This window comes from Bos javanicus, chromosome X (genome assembly GCF_032452875.1).
Source record: "Bos javanicus breed banteng chromosome X, ARS-OSU_banteng_1.0, whole genome shotgun sequence".
Classification (NCBI taxonomy): Eukaryota; Metazoa; Chordata; class Mammalia; order Artiodactyla; family Bovidae; genus Bos; species Bos javanicus.
In genome coordinates this window covers 73,247,616-73,264,937 of record NC_083897.1, presented here as the reverse complement: position 1 = coordinate 73,264,937, position 17,322 = coordinate 73,247,616, and positions in this window count along the sequence as shown.

Sequence of the window (17,322 nt, the reverse complement as noted above, 5' to 3'; positions counted from 1 at the left end):
TGTTGTGTTTTTATATTGCAGTTACAAACATTCTAACTTTTTAAAAGGAAATAGAAAGGACCACAAACAGGACACAGTGAAGAAGAACAAAGTAGCAGAACTTGCAGTACAAGTTTTCAAGATATTAAAATTGATAGTAATTTAGATACTGTGGTATTGGCACAAGATAGACAAATAGACAAGTGGAACAGAGTAAAGATACCAGAAAGAGACCCATGCGTGTATGAACACTTGATCTTTGACAAAAGTGGCATTGTGAAGCAGTGGAAAAAATGTTTTTCTCAGTTTCTAGTGCTAGAATAATTTGATACCTATTTGGAAAAAAATTTAAATTAGATCTGTATCTCAAACCTTACCTGAAAATTAATTCCAGGTGGATTGTGGCTCTAAAAGTAAAAAAAAAAAAAAAAAAGTTTAATAAAGCCTTTATAAATGAATAGCAGAACATATTCATGCCCTCAGGGTTTGAAAAGACTTTTTGAAATTAATGACATAAAGCCAGTTAACTAGAAAGGAAAATATTGATATATTTAAATAACTCAAATTTAAGAGACATTGTTTGTAAAATGACACTGTTAAATCAGGCTGGAAGACATTATTCATAACATAGATAAGGGACACAAGGCTGTTAGTTGAGACAGAGACAAAGGAAACACAAATTTTAAAAAAAGGTAAAAGTTTTGAACAGATACTACACAAAATAAAGTATCACAATGGTGCCAAATATATGAAAAGGGACATGACTTCTTATTCTTAGTAATTAGGAAAATGCACAATTAAATAAACATTCCCCACTAATATGGCTAAAAGAGAAATAGAAGGTTCAGAATGAGAACCCCATACTACTCTGCATGATGCTAGTCATATCATACTTGGAGCATGATATTCAATTCTGGGGACCATGCTATGCAGAAAAAAAAAGAAGTTGAGAAACTAAAGCATATTTAGAGGAGAGACCTCTAGAAATCTATCATAGCATATGAAGAATGGTTAGAAAAAGGGTAAATATTAACTTGGAGAGGAGAAGTCCTTCTGTTACAAAGCAGTTCACAAGAATAGAGATAAGTTTATAACTGGAAGTTATTTGTATCAGAGAGACATAAAAGGAAACGATTCTCATGTCAACCTCATTAATTTTTTTCTAGAGTTTGATCTGATCCAAAAATTTAAGCAGGAATGCCTCAGGAATTGTGAGTTCACTGTGACAGGAGGTATTCACAAGCAATGCCTAGGCAACCATTTGATGGGGTTATTAATATTAGGGTGTGGAGGGAGCTAGGGGTTTATACTGACTTCGGAGGTCCTTTTCAGATTTGTAATTCCAAAAATCTTGGTTTGTTTGTGTGTGTGTGTGAGAGAGAGAGCGAAAAAGAGAGTGAGAGGGAGAAAGAGAGAGAGAGGGAGAAAGAGAGAGAGAATGGGGCCTCAGAGCAGATCTCGCTTTGGAAGAAATAATATCTGGGAAATCACCCTGCACCATAACCTCATTGCTGTTCCTTGTTCAGTTGTGTCTGACTCTTTGTGACCCCATGGACTGCAGTAAGCCAGGCATCCCTGTCCTTCACAATCTCCTTGAGTTTGCTCACACTCATGTCCGTTGAGTCAATGATGCCATCCAACCATCTCATCCTCCGTCATCCCCTTCCCCTCCTGCCCTGAATCTTTCCCAGCATCAGGGTCTTTTCCAGTCAGTTGACTCTTCACATCAGGTGGAGCTTCAGCATTAGTCCTTCCAATGAATATTCAGGGTTTATTTACTTTAGGATTAACTAGTTTGATCTCCTTGCATTACATTTCTTCTAATGATAAATGAGTTATCTTCAAGGTTGACTCACTACTCTTCTGGAATCAGAGATAATAATGAAGAATGAGGGGCCAGTGGCACTTACTGCAGGTATCAAGAGATTTTAGAAACAGTTATTTCTTTTTTGTGAAGTCCCATTGTGATCTGAGACATTTTTTGGTAAATGCTCAGGGACAATTATTCTAGCCCTCTGATGGAATTCTGTACAGTGCTGATAAAGTTGTGTCTTGTTTTTCCAAGCACAGAACATTTTTTTCCCATGGATATGTGGCGCCCTCTAGCGGCTACAATAGACATAATGTCTGGTGAAATAAGAATTCTAGACCCAACCGAGACAAATTCTGGCTCCAATTCTAAAGTTGTGTCCTCTAGTTTCATTCTTTTACAAGTGGTTGACCAGTTTTCCCAGCACCACTTGTTAAAGAGATTGTTTTTTTCTCCATTGTATATTCTTGCCTCCTTTGTCAAAGATAAGGTGTCCATAGGTGCGTGGATTTATCTCTGGGCTTTCTATTCTGTTCCATTGATTTATATTTCTGTCTTTGTGCAAGTACCGTACTGTCTTGATGACTGTGGCTTTGTAGTAGAGCCTGAAGTCAGGCAGGTTGATTACTCCAGTTCCATTCTTCTTTCTCAAGATTGCTTTGGCTAGTCGAGGTTTCTTGTATTTCCATACAAATTGTGAAATTATTTTTTCTAGCTCTGTGAAAAATACTGTTGGTAGCTTGACAGGGATTTTATTGAATCTATAGATTGCTTTGGGTAGTATCTCATTTTCGCTCTACTGAATCTTCCGATCCATGAACACGGTATATTTCTCCAACTATTTGTGTCCTCTTTGATTTCTTTCACCAGTGTTTTATAGTTTTCTATATATAGGTCTTCTGTTTCTTTAGGTAGATATATTCCTAAGTATTTAATTCTTTTCATTGCAATGGTGAATGGAATTGTTTCCTTAATTTCTTTCTATTTTCTCATTATTAGCGTATAGGAATGCAAGGGATTTCTGTGTGTTGATTTTATATCCTGTCACTTTACTCTATTCATTGATTAGCTCTAGTAATTTTCTGGTGGAGTCTTTAGTGTTTTCTATGTAGAGGATCATGTCATCTGCAAACAGTGAGAATTTTATTTCTTCTTTTCCAATTTATATTCCTTTTACTTATTTTTCTGCTCTGATTGCTGTGGCCAAAACTTCCAAAACTATGTTGAACAGTAATGGTGAAAGTGGGCACCCTGGTCTTGTTCCTGATTTTAGCATAAATGCTTTCAATTTTTCACCACTGAGAATAATGTTTGCTGTGGGTTTGTCATATATAGCTTTTATTATGTTGAGGTATGTTCCTTCTATGGCTGCTTTCTGGAGGGTTTTTATCATAAATCATTGTTGAATTTTGTAAAAGGCTTTCTCTGCATCTACTGACATAATCATATGGCTTTTATTTTTCAATTTGTTAATGTGGTGTATTACATTGATTGATTTGTGGATATTGAAGAATCCTTTAATCCCTGGAACACTTTCTAATACCATACACAAAAGTAAACTCAAAATGGATTAAAGATCTAAATGTAAGACCAGAAACTATAAAATTCCTAGAGGAGAACATAGGCAAAATACTATCTGACATAAATCACAGCAGAATCCTCTATGACCCACCTCCCAGAATATTGGAAATAAAAGCAAAAATAAACAAATGGGACCTAATTAAAATTAAAAAGCTTCTGCACAACAAAGGAAACTATAAGCAAGGTGAAAAGACAACCTTCAGAATGGGAGAAAATAATAGCAAATGAAGCAACTGACAAATAATTAATCTCAAAAATATACAAGCAACTCCTGCAGCTCAATTCCAGAAAAATAAACGACCCAATCAAAAAATGGGCTAAAGACCTAAACAGACATTTCTCCAAAGAAGACATACAGATGGCTAACAAACACATGGAAAGATGCTCAACATCACTCATTCTCAGAGAAATGCATATCAAAACCACAATGAGGTACCATTTCACGCCAGCCAGAATGACTGCTATCCAAACATCTATAAGCAGTAAATGCTGGAGGGGGTGTGCATAAAAGGGAACCCTCTTACACTGTTGGTGGGAATGCAAACTAGTATAGCCACTATGGAGAACAGTGCAGAGATTCCTTAAAAAGCTGGAAATAGAACTGCCATACGACCCAGCAATCCCACTCCTGGGCATACACACTGAAGAAACCATAATTGAAAGAGACACATGTACCCCAATGTTCATTGCAGCACTCTTTATAAAGGCCAGAACATTGAAGCAACCTAGATGTCCATCAGCAGACAAATGAATAAGAAAGCTGTGGTACATATATACAATGGAGTGTTACTCAGCCATTAAAAAGAATACATTTGAATCAGTTCTAATGAGGTGGATGAAACTGGAGCCTATTATACAGAGTGAAGTAAGCCAGAAAGAAAAATACCAATACAATATACTAACACATACATATGGAATTTAGAAAGATGGTACCGATAACCCTTTATTGGATACAGCAAAAGAGACACGGATGTATAAAACAGTCTTTTGGACTCTGTGGGAGAGGGTGAGGGTGGGATGATTTGGGAGAATGGCAGTGAAACAAGTATAATATCATATGTGAAACGAATCACAGTCCAGGTTCAATGCATGATACAGGATGCTCGGGGCTGGTGCACTGGGATGACCCAGAGGGATGGTATAGGGAGGGAGGTGGGAGGGGGTTCAGGATGGGGAACATGTGTACACCCGTGGTGGATTCATGTTGATATATGGCAAAACCAATACAATATTGTAATTAGCCTCCAACTAAAATAAATACATTTATATTTAAAAATAAAAAAAAAAATAAAGTTGTGTCCTTATGTGCTCCAGTATTCATTGCAGCACTATTTACAACAGCTAGGACATGGAAGCAACCTAAACGTCCATCAGCAAATGAATGGATAAGGAAGCTGTGGTACATATACACAATTGTACATTACTCAGCTATAAAAAGGAACGTACTTGAGTCAGTTCTAATGAGGAGCATTAAACTGGAGCCCATTATACACAGTGAAGTAAGTCAGAGAGAAAGAGAAATACTGTACATTTAGTTAGTTCAGTTCAGTTTCTCAATCGTGTCCGACTTTTGCGACCCCATGAATCGCAGCACGCCAGGCCTCCCTGTCCATCACCAACTCCCAGAGTTCACTCAGACTCACGTCCATCAAGTCAGTGATGCCACCCAGCCATCTCATCCTCTGTTGTCCCCTTCTCCTCCTGCCCCAATCCCTCCCAGCATCAGAGTCTTTTCCAACGAGTCAACCCTTCTCATGAGGTGGCCAAAGTACTGGAGTTTCAGCTTCAGCATCAGTCCTTCCAAAGAACACCCAGGGCTGATCTCCTTTAGAATGGACTGGTTGGATCTCCCTGCAGTCCAAGGGACTCTCAAGAGTCTTCTTCAACATCACACTTCAAAAGCATCAATTCTTTGGCACTCAGATTTCTTCACAGTCCAACTTTCACATCCATACATGACCACTGGAAAAACCATAGCCTTGACTAAATGGACCTTTGTTGGCAAAGTAATGTCTCTACCTTTCAATATTCTATTTAGGTTGGACATAACTTTCCTTCCAAGGAGTAAGCATCTTTTAATTTCATGTTTGCAATCACCATATGCACTGATTTTGGAGTCCCAAAAATAAAGTCTGACACTGTTTCCCCATCTATTTCCCATGAAGTGATAGGACCAGATGCCATGATCTTTGTTTTCTGAATGTTGAGCTTTAAGCCAACTTTTTCACTCTCCTCTTTCACTTTCATCAAGAGGCTTTTTAGTTCCCCTTCAGTTTCTGCCATAAGGGTGGTAGCATCTGCATATATGAGGTTATTGATATTTCTCCCAGCAATCTTGATTCCAGCTTGTGCTTCTTCCAGCCCAGAGTTTCTCATGATGTACTCTGCATATAAGTTAAATAAGCAGGGTGACAATATACAGCCTTGACATACTCCTTTTCCTTTTGGAACCACTTTGCTGTTCCATGTCCAGTTCTAACTCTTGCTTCCTGACCTGCATACAGATTTCTCAAGAGGCAGGTCAGATGGTCTGGTATTCCCATCTCTTTCAGAATTTTCCACAGTTTATTGTGATCCACACAGCCAAAGGCTTTGGCATAGTCAATAAAGCAGAAATAGATGTTTTTCTGGAACTCTCTTGATTTTTTGATGATCCACCGGATGCTGGCTATTTGATCTCTCGTTCCTCTGCCTTTCGTAAAACCAACTTGAACATCTGGAAGTTCACGGTTCATCTACTGCTGAAGCATGGCTTGAAGAATTTTGAGCAATATTTTACTAGCTTGTGAGATGAGTGCAATTGTGCAGTAGTTGGAACATTCTTTGGCATTGCCTTTCTTTGGGATTGGAATGAAAACTGACCTTTTCCAGCCCTGTGGCCACTGCTGAGTTTTCCAAATTTGCTGGCATATTGAGCACAGCACTTTCACAGCATCATCTTTCAGGATTTGAAGTAGCTCAACTGGAATTCCATCACCTCCACTAGCTTTGTTCATGGTGATGCTTTCTAAGGCCCACTTGACTTCACATTCCAGGATGTCTGGCTCTAGGTGAGTGATCACACCATCATGATTATCTTGGTCGTGAAGATCTTTTTGTACAGTTCTTCTGTGTATTCTTGCCACCTCTTCTTAATATCTTCTGCTTCTGTTAGGTCCATACCATCTCTGTCCTTTATCGAGCCCATCTTTGCATGAAATGTTCCCATGGTATCTTTAATTTTCTTGAAGAGATCTCTAGTCTTTCCCATTCTGTTTGTTTTCCTCTATTTCTTTGCATTGATCGCTGAAGAAGGCTTTCTTATCTCTTCTTGCTATTCTTTGGAACTCTGCATTCAGATGCTTATATCTTTCCTTTTCTCCTTTGCTTTTTGCTTCTCTTCTTTTCACAGCTATTTGTAACGCCTCCCCAGACAGCCATACTGTACATTAACACATATAATATAGTGCAGGGTATTCTCTAGTTGCAATGCACAAGGACTACTCTGCAGTTGTGGTGCGCAGGCTTCTTATTGTGGTGACTTCTCTTGTTGCGGAGCATGGTCTCTAGAGCACAGGCTCAGTAGTTGTGGTGCACAGGCTTAGTTGTTCTGTAGCATGAGAGATCTTCCTAGATCAGCACTGAACTTGTGTCTCCTGCACTGGCAGGAGGATTCTTTACCACTGAGCCACCAAGGAAACCGCCAGAGAGGCCCTTTTTCTGCCAAGCTCTGCCAAAATTGCAAAATACACATCGTCGTTTTTTTGAGCACTACCTCTTATGGTGATTTGTTGAGCAGTAAAAGTAACTGTAACACAAATCAATGTTCTGTTTCTGAAATCTGTGCAAGGGGTGGCAAAAAGAAAAGAAATCTGTCAGGTCAATACTTTGAAACTGGAAGATTGTTTTGTCATTGAAGCAGCCTACATCCCAAATTGTTCTCGATCCACGGGAAAAGAAGGAATTTTACTCAGGTACTCTGATCTGGGAAGATTTCCTACTTGAGTGCACTCTGTTACCTAGTCTCTTCTCTCAGCATTCCATCTTACAAGTGACCCTGTTTCCTTTACCTTAGGGATTTAGAAAAATGGTACTGATAATCTTACATGCAGGGCAGCAAAGGAGACACAGATATAAAGAACAGATTTTTGGACTCAGTGGGAAAGGCAAGGATGGGATGATTTGAGGGAATAGCATTGAAGCATGTGTGTTACCATACATAAAATAGATGATCAGGGAAAATTCAATACATGAAGTAGGGTACCCACAGCCACTGCTCTGGGACAACCCAGAGGGATAGGGTGGGGAAGGAGGTGAGGGGGGGTTTCAGGATGGGGAGACACGTGTATACCCGTGGCTGATTCATGTCAATGTATGGCAGAAAACTACAACAATATTGTGAAGTAGTTATCCTCCAATTTAAATAAATAAATTAAAAAAAAAAAAAAAACAAAGTTGTGTCCTGCTGATGCCCATAACCATGTAGTGAGTGAGACAGACTTAGAAATCCTAAACACAACAATCTGCTATTAACTTATCATATTTCCACTGAAGATATTGCCCTTGCTGCTAACATTTGGAAAGAACACAGTCCTTAAAAGTGCAGGTGTTTTTTTTGTTTTTTTTGTTTTTTTTTTATTTTTATGTTTGCCTTTTTTTTGGATTTAGATATTTTTGTATTAATGTGTTGTCTGTTAATAGAAGAAAATGTTATAGTCCTAGTCTCTCATCTGCCAGAGCAGGCAGAAAGATGGTGACCAGGGCATCACTAAATAACATTGTTCGTGAGCCCACCTAACAATCAGTGCTCTTTGAATACCATCAAGAGCCCAGGCACTCTTATTTTGGAACCATTGCTCCACAGTGTATCAAGTTATAAAATTTCATATGTACCTCCTACTTAAAAATAAATACTAAACAAATAAGATTTTGACTGTTTTAAATTTAAAATTATTCACACCAAGCAATTGCTTAAATTACACTAAACAGTTATTTCTCTGAAACCATTATACATACTTGGGAATTCTGCTGATGTAGGAACAAAATCTAATCTCCAAATTATTTTCAAATGAAATGAAATTTTTATGAATACTAAATTTAATATTTAAAGAAGTCAACATGGTAATATTTTGCAGCTATTTCATGAAACATTTCCTAACTCTGATTTTCTAGTCTTCTTTCTGTATTATAGGGTAAATAATAATTTTACCTTCTCAAATGCTATATGTATAACCAATTCACTTTGCTGTACACTTGAAACTAACATAACATTGTAAATAAATATATGAATAAATAAAGCACAACATAACATTGTAAATCAACTATACCCCAAAACAAATTTCTTAAAAATAAATTAATGAAATTAAATGTTAGAAGACACAACAAAATCTTAAAAACATCGAAGACCTAGACAAGAAAGTGATGAACTATCAGAGTAAGAAAAGGGGAGAATTAAATTCAGAGAGCTCAGTGATGCATTAGCACTGCTTTTGCGCAGGGAGGGCATTTGCGGAATAAGATAATGAAGTTTCGAGACAGATAGACTTTCTCTTTTGGCATGGGGAATGAAGATAAATCATCTGGAGACTCCTGGCCCTGAGTAGGGTGTGAGAGCATAAGTAGTATCCACTTGAGAAAAGGAAAAGAAAGCTGTCCTTAAGAAGTAAGTGTAGTTAAATCATAGAAGAGGGCAACAGAGGATGAAATGGTTGGACGACACCACTGGCTCAATGGATATGAGTCTGAGCAAACTTGAGGAGATAGTGAAAGATAAGGAAGTCTGGTGTGCTGCAGTCCATGGGGTCGCAAAGAGTCAGAAACAACTTAGTGACTGAACAACAACCAAAAGCAAAGAAAGAACATTCAGAGAAAAGGTTTTAGATGTGCGAGTTTTCTCATCATAAAGCAGAACCTCCAGTGAATACACCAGAAAGGTTTGGGAAGAGGAAAGCATGGGGACTGAAACCTGAAGTAGGATTTCCAAATGAGAGACATTTTTTAGTTCTTATCCTATATTATATGCATGACCCATATCTACCAGAATTTATTCGACCCCTGTTTGGAACCCTTGCATGTGACAGATACCCTTAATTCCATAGCTTTCATATTCTGTCTGTTCACAAATGCCCATGTCATACACCCAATTCTACCACTCACTATGTACACTATGTACAGCTCACTGAAACTGCCCTATAACCTCTAACTCAGCAGTTGGCCCAAAAATTCAGGACAGGGAATCAAAATGTTTATTTTTGAGTAGTGTTATACTCATTCTGATGCCACTACCAGTATGACAGCCTGGTGTATCAAAGGAGCTATGGGACAGGGAAGTATTTGTAGGAACTTACCTGCCCTCTCCAGGGCTTCCATTGTGGCTAAGCTGGTAAAGAATCCGGCTGCAATACGGGAGACCTGGGTTCAGTCCCTGGGTTGGGAAGATCCTCTGGAGAAGGGAAAGGCTACCTACTCCAGTATTCTGTCCTGGAGAATTCTACGGACTATATGGGGTTGCAAAGAGTTAGATACGACTGAGCAACTTTCATTTTCACCTGCCCCCTCAGAAAATTTCCAAACATTAAGGACTTATATCAAGAAAATCAGAGAGAAAAGAAGAAAGTAAAACCTGCTAAGAACTGTTCTTAGACTCCATTCTTTACAACGATGGTATAAGGCCTCTGCTTACACCCTCTTCCACCCCAACCAAATTCTTGTGATTAGGAAAACATCAGATAGTTCTTCAATAAAACCAACATTCTCTACCACTTTAGATCAGAGCAACATTGAGCCCAAATTATAACAATAGACTGGAGTAACTATTCAGTTTGCCAGCAATTCCATCTCTAGGAACTCATTTGAAAAAGGAGTACTAGAGATGTGGGCACAGATTTGTTGATAAATGTATACTTCAGCCTTAATTACTTAGAATAATTGAAAACAAGCAATATGTTCAGTAATACAAAACTGTTTAAAGCTATTTTGTTATATCTATGAAATGGAATCATGTAAAGCCATTAAAAATCATGTAGAATAATATTTTCTGACATGTGCTAGGTTTAAAATATATGTTCTCAGTGATAAAAATCTATTTACAAAATAGCATATATCTTGTAGTAAGTTTGAAAAATATATTCTCTCTATCTTCCTCCTCACCATTTTCCTCAACTCTTTATGCCCACCCTCATCTGTCTATCTCTGACTAGGTCTAGAAGGGTTACACCACCATATTGAAAATAATTATCTCCAGAAACTGGGTTTGTGGGTCATTTTTTTTCAAAGTTTGTTGTTTTCTGCACATAGCGTACATTCATTTTATAACTTTTAAAAATATTATTGCATTTAATAATTTCCTATGGCAATTCATCACAAACACTATGTGAAAACTCGAGTTCATTATTGCTTTAATCAGATCTTAAATTTTCCAGTTCAAGCCACTGCACAATTGCACTCATTTCACATGCTAGCAAGGTAATGCTCAAAATCCTTCAAGCTACATTCCAACAGTATGAGAACTGAGAACCTCCAGATGTACAAGGTGGATTTAGAAGGCAGAGGAACTGGAGATCAAATTGCCAACATCCATTGGATCATAGAAAAAGAATTCCAGAAAAACATCTACTTCTGCCTCACTGACTATTCTAAAGCCTTTGACTGTGTGGATTACAATAAACTGTGGAAAATTCTTAAAGAGATGGGAATACCAGACCACCTTTCCTGCCTCCTTCAAAATCTTCATGCAGGTCAAGAAGTAACAGTGAGAACCGAATATTTAATGTCAGACTGCTTTCAAATTGGTAAAGAGTACATCAAGGCTGTATGTAGTCACTTTGCTTATTTAACTTATATGCAGAATACATCATGCGAAATGCCAGACTGGAAAAAGCACAAGCTAGAATCAAGATTTCTGGGAGAAATATCAATAACCTCAGATATGAAGATGAAACCACCCTTATAGCAGAAAGGGAAGAATAATTAAAGGGCCTCATGATTAAGGTGAAAGAGAAGAGGGAAAAAGCTGGCTTAAAATTCAACATTCAAAAATAGAAAATCATGGCATCTGGTCCCATCACTTCATAGCAAATAAATGGAGAAACAATGAAAACAGTGACAGATTTTATTTTCTTGAGCTCCAAAATCATTGCAGATGGTGACTGCAGCCATTAAATTAAAAGATGTCTAGTCCTTGGAAGAAAATCTATGAAAAACCTGGACAGCATATTAAAAAGCAGAGACATTACTTTGACAGCAGAGGTCTGTATAGTCAAAGCTGTGGTTTTCCCAGTACTTATGTATGAATGTGAGTGTTGAACCATAAAGAAGGCTGAGCACCGAAGAATTGATGCTTTTGAACTGTGCTGTTGGAAAAGACACTTTTGTGTCCCTTTGACTGCAAGGAGATCAAACTAGTCAATTCTAAAGGAAATTTGAATATTTATTGGAAAAATTGCTGAAGCTGAAGCTCCAATACTTTGACCACCCGATGTGAAGAGCCGACTCATTAGGAAAGACCCTGATGCTGGGAAAGATTGTAGGCAGGAGGAAAAGGAGATAACAGAAGATGAGATGGTTGCATGGCATCAATGGGCATGAGTTTGAGCAAACTTTGGGAGATGGTGAATGACAGGGAGGCCTGATGTGATGCAGTCCATGGGATCACAGGGGTCAGAAACGACAGAGCGACTGGACTGAACAGACAAACGAACCTTTCCAGTCAAATTACATGAACAGATGGTTTGGGACTGCTCTATGAAGGATTTAAGAAATCTGTGTGCAGATCACGAAGCAACAGTTAGAACTGGACATGGAACAACAGACTGGTTCCAAGTCGGGAAAGGAATACGTCAAGGCTGTATATTGTCACCCTGCTTATTTAACTTATTTGCAGAGTGCATCATGAAAAACGTTGGGCTGGATGAAGCACAAGCTGGAATCAGGATTGCTGGGCGAAATATCAATAACATCAGATATGTAGATGATACCACCCTTATTGCAGGAAGCGAAGAAGAGATAAAGAGCCTCTTGATGAAAGTGAAAGAGGAGAGTGAAAAAGCTGGCTTAAAACACAACAATCAGGAAACTAAGATCATGGTTTCTGGTCTCATCACTACATGGCAAATAGATGGGGAAACAATGGAAACAGTGACACACTTTATTTTTTATTTTTATTTTTTGGAGGGGGGTGCTCCAAAATCACTGCAGATGGTGAATGCAGGCATGAAGTTAAAAGACACCTGCTCCTTGAAAGAAAAGTTATGATCAGCCTGCTGCTAAGTCACTTCAGTTGTGTTCGACTCTGTGCGACCCCATAGACGGCAGCCCACCAGGCCCCCCCATCCCTGGGATTCTCCAGGCAAGAATACTGGAGTGGGTTGCCATTTCATTCTCCAATGCATGAAAGTGAAAAGTGAAAGTGAGTCGCTCAGTCGTGTCCGACTCTTTTCAACCCCATGGACTGTAGCCTACCAGGCTCCCCCGTCCATAGGATTTTCCAGGCAAGAGTACTGGAGTGCGGTGCCATTGCTTTCTCACAGGTTATTAAAAAGCAGAGACATTACTTTGCTAACAAAGGTCTGTCTAGTCAAAGCTATGGTTTTTCCAGAAGTCATGTATGGATGGGAGAGTTGGACTATAAGGAAGGCTGAGCGCTGAAGAATTGATGCTTTTGAACTGTGGTGTTGGAGAAGACTCTTGAGAGTCCCTCGGACAGCAAGAAGATCCAACTAGTTAATCCTAAAAGAAATCAGTCCTGAATATTCATTAGAAGGACTGATGCTGAAGCTGAAACTCCAATACTTTGGCCACCTGATGCAAAGAACTGACTCATTTGAAAAGACCCTGATGCTGAGAAAGATTGAAGGAGGGAGGAGAAAGGGAGATAGACGATGAGATGGTTGCATGGCATCACCAACTCAATGGACATGAGTTTGAGTAAACTCTGGGAGTTGGTGATGGACAGGGAGTCCTGGTACGCTGCAGTCTATGGGGTCACAAAGAGTCAGACACGACTGAGTGACTGAACTGACTGAACTGAAAATGAAGCAAAAATGATCATTCTAGAATATGCAGTCAAGAGATGGTTGAATATAGTAATGATCAGTTCAGTTCAGTAACTCAGTCATGTCCGAAACTTTGTAACCCCATGAACTGCAGCATGCCAGGCTTCCCTGCCCATTACCAACTCCCAGAGTTACCAAACTCATGTCCATTGAGTCAGTGATGCCATCCAACCATCTCATCCTCTGTCGTCCCCTTATCCTCCTGCCCTCAATCTTTCCAAGCATCAGGGTCTTTTCAAACGAGTTAGCCCTTTGAATCAGGTGGCCAAAGTATTGGAGTTTCAGCTTCAACATCAGTCTTTCCAATGAACACCCAGGACTGATTACTTGGGTGGACTGGTTGCATCTCCTTTCAGTCCAATGGACTATCAAGAGTCCAACATCACACCAACACCACAGTTCAAAGCATCAATTCTTGGGCGCTCAGTTTTCTTTATAGTCCAACTCTCACAACCATACATGACTATTGGAAAAACCATAGCCTTGACTAGATGGACGTTTGTTGACAAAGTAATGTCTCTGCTTTTGAATATGCTATCTAGGTTGGTCATAACTTATCTTCCAAGGAATAAGTGTCTTTTAATTTCGTGGCTGCAGTCACCATCTGCAGTGATTTTGGAGCCCAGAAAAATAAACTGACACTGTTTCTACTGTTCCCCCATCTATTTTCCATGAAGTGATTGGACCAGATGCCATGATCTTCGTTTTCTGAATGTTGAGCTTTAAGCCAACTTTTTCACTATCCTCTTTCACTTTCATCAAGAGGCTTTTTAGTTCTTCTTCACTTTCAGCCATAAGGGTGGTGTCATCTGCATATCTGAAGTTATTGATATTTCTCCTGGCAATCTTGATTCCAGCTTGTGCTTCTTCCAGCCCAGAGTTTCTCATGATGTACTTTGCATATAAGTTAAATAAGCAGGGTGACAATATATGGCGTTGATGTACTCCTTTTCGTATTTGGAACCAGTCTGTTGGTCCATGTCCAGTTCTAACTGTTGTTTCCTGACCTGGATACAGGTTTCTCAAAAGGCAGGTCAGGTGGTCTGGTATTCCCATCTCTTTCAGAATTTTCCACAGTTTCTTGTGATCCACACAGCCAAAGGATTTGGCATGGTCAATAAAGCAGAAGTAGATGTTTTTCTGGAAATCTCTTGCTTTTTCCATGATCCATTGGATGTTGGCAATTTGATCTCTGGTTCCTCTGCCTTTTCTCAAACAAGGTTGAACGTTTACAAGCTCACAGCTCATGTATTGCTGAAGCTTGGCTTGGAGAATTTTGAGCATTACTTTACTAGTTTGTGAGATGAGTGCAATTGTGGGGTAGTTTGAGCATTGTTTGGCATTGCCTTTCTTTGGGATTGGAATGAAAACTGACCTTTTCCAGTCCTGTGACCACTGCTGAGCTTTCCAAATTTGCTGGCATATTGAGTGCAATACTTTCACAGCATCATCTTTTAGTATTTGAAATAGCTCAACTGGAATTCCATCACCTCCACTAGCTTTGTTCATAGTGATGCTTTCTAAGGCTACTTGACTTCACATTCCAGGATGTCTGGCTCTAGGTGAGTGATGACACCATCGTGATTATCTGGGTCATGAAGATCTTTTTTGTACAATTATTCTGTGTATTGTTGCCATCTCTTCTTAATATCTTCTGTTTCTGTTAGATCCATAACTTTTCTGCCCTTTATTGAGTCCATCTTTGCATGAAATATTCCCTTGTTATCTCTAATTTTCTTGAAGAGGTTTCTAGTCTTTCCCATTCTATTGTTTTCCTCTATTTCTTTGCATTGATTGTTGAGACAAGCTTTCTTATCTCTCCTTGGTATTCTTTAGAACTCTGCATTCAAATGGGTATATCTTTCCTTTTCTCCTTTGCTTCTTGCTTCTCTTCTTGTCACAGCTATTTGTAAGGCCTCCTCAGACAGCCATTTTGCTTTTTTGCATTCCTTTTTCTTGCGGATGGTCTTGATCCCTGTCTCCTGTACAATATCATGAACCCCCATCCATAGTTCTTCAGACACTTTGTCTATCTGATCTAGTCCCTTAAATCTATTTCTCACTTCCACTGTATAATCAGAAGGAATTTGATTTAGGTCATATGAATTGTCTTGTGGTTTTCCCCACTTTCTTTAGTTTATGTCTGAAATTGGCAATAAGGAGTTCATGATCTGAACCACAGTCAGCTCCCTTGTTTTTACTGTATAGAGTATAGACTGTATATAGCTTCTCCATCATTTGCTGTAAATAATATAATCAATCTGATTTCAGTGTTGACCATCTGGTGATGTCCATGTGTACAGTCTTCTCTTGTGTTTCTGGAAGAGGGTGTTTGCTATGACCAGTGTATTCTCTTGGCAAAACTCTATTAGCTTTTGCCCTGCTACAGTCTGTACCCCAAGGCCAAGTTTGCCTGTTACTCCAGGTGTTTCTTGACCTCCTACTTTTGCATTCCAGTCCCCTATAATGAAAAGGACATCTTTTTTGAGTGTTAGTTATAAAAGGTCTTGCGGATATTCATAGAACTGTTCAACTTCAGCTTCTTCAGCATTTCTTGTTGGGGCATAGACTTTGATTACCGTGATACTGAATGGTTTGACTTGGAAATGAACAGAGATCATCATTCTGTCATTTTTGAGATTGCATGCAAGTATTGCATTTTAGACTCTTTTGTTGACTATAATGGCTTCTCCATTTCTTCTAAGTGATTCCTGCCCGCAGTAGTAGATATAATGGTCATTTGAGTTAAATTCACCCATTCCAGTCCATTTTAGTTAGTCGATTCCTAGAATGTCGACATTCACTCTTGCCATCTCCTGTTTGACCACTTCCAATTTGCCTTGATTCATGGACCTAATGTTCCAGGTTCTTATGCAGTATTGCTCTTTACAGCATCGGATCCTGCTTCTATCACCAGTCCCATCCACAACTGGGTGTTGTTTTTGCTTTGGCTCCTACCCTTCTTCATTCTTTCTTGAGTTATTTCTCCACTGATCTCCAGTAGCATATTGGGCACCTACCGACCTGGGGAGTTCACCTTTTGGTGTCCTATCTTTTTGCCTTTTCATACTGTTTATGGGGTTTTCAAGGCAAGAATACTGAAATGGTTTGCCATTCCCTTCTCCAGTGGACCACATTCAGTCAGACCTATCCACCATGACCTGTATGTCTTGGGTGGCCCCACATGGCATGGCTTAGTTTCATTGTATCTTAGTAAGGATCAAGTATAATATAATCTATAATATTATTCTAGGATAAAATCACTGGTTACCCTGTTTCCCCACATATACCAAGTACTGTTAATAAGGACCTGCAGATTTTTTCTATATACCAATTTATTGGGAAAGTTTTCACTTAAGTTAATATATCTGTATTTAAAAGAAATTAAATACTAGCAATTGTCTTCCCATTTCTCAAAGTTCCTGATAAGACTAACTGGACTTGGTAATACTGCCTACGACTCAGTCCTCTGGAGTTACTAATTTTGTCATATGGGTATGTAGAATCATTAGAAGAGTTTTTCTTTTTTTTTTTTAATTAATTAATTTTTTTTATTTTTTCTTTCTTTCCACTTTTTTTCATCAATTCAAAATAGATTATAGGTTCAAATAGAATATATTTTGACCTCTAAGAGTTGAGGGGTTGATTATGTTATTATATTGCAAATTATGTCCATCATGCCAAATCAAAACTTGAAGGAAGATTTTCCTGTCCTGTGGGTGGGAAGCACAGTCACAGTCACCCTGATGTTAACCATGATGAGGGAGGCTAGGTCACTGTTACTTACTTCAGCCTGATCATGTGTATAAAGATTTTTATTTGTATTTATTAAAGATCAGAGTGGGACAGATGGAGAGCTCAGAAAAGACCGACTATGTGGGGGAAAGGTGAAGAAAGGGACAAGAAGAGCAAAGGCATGGA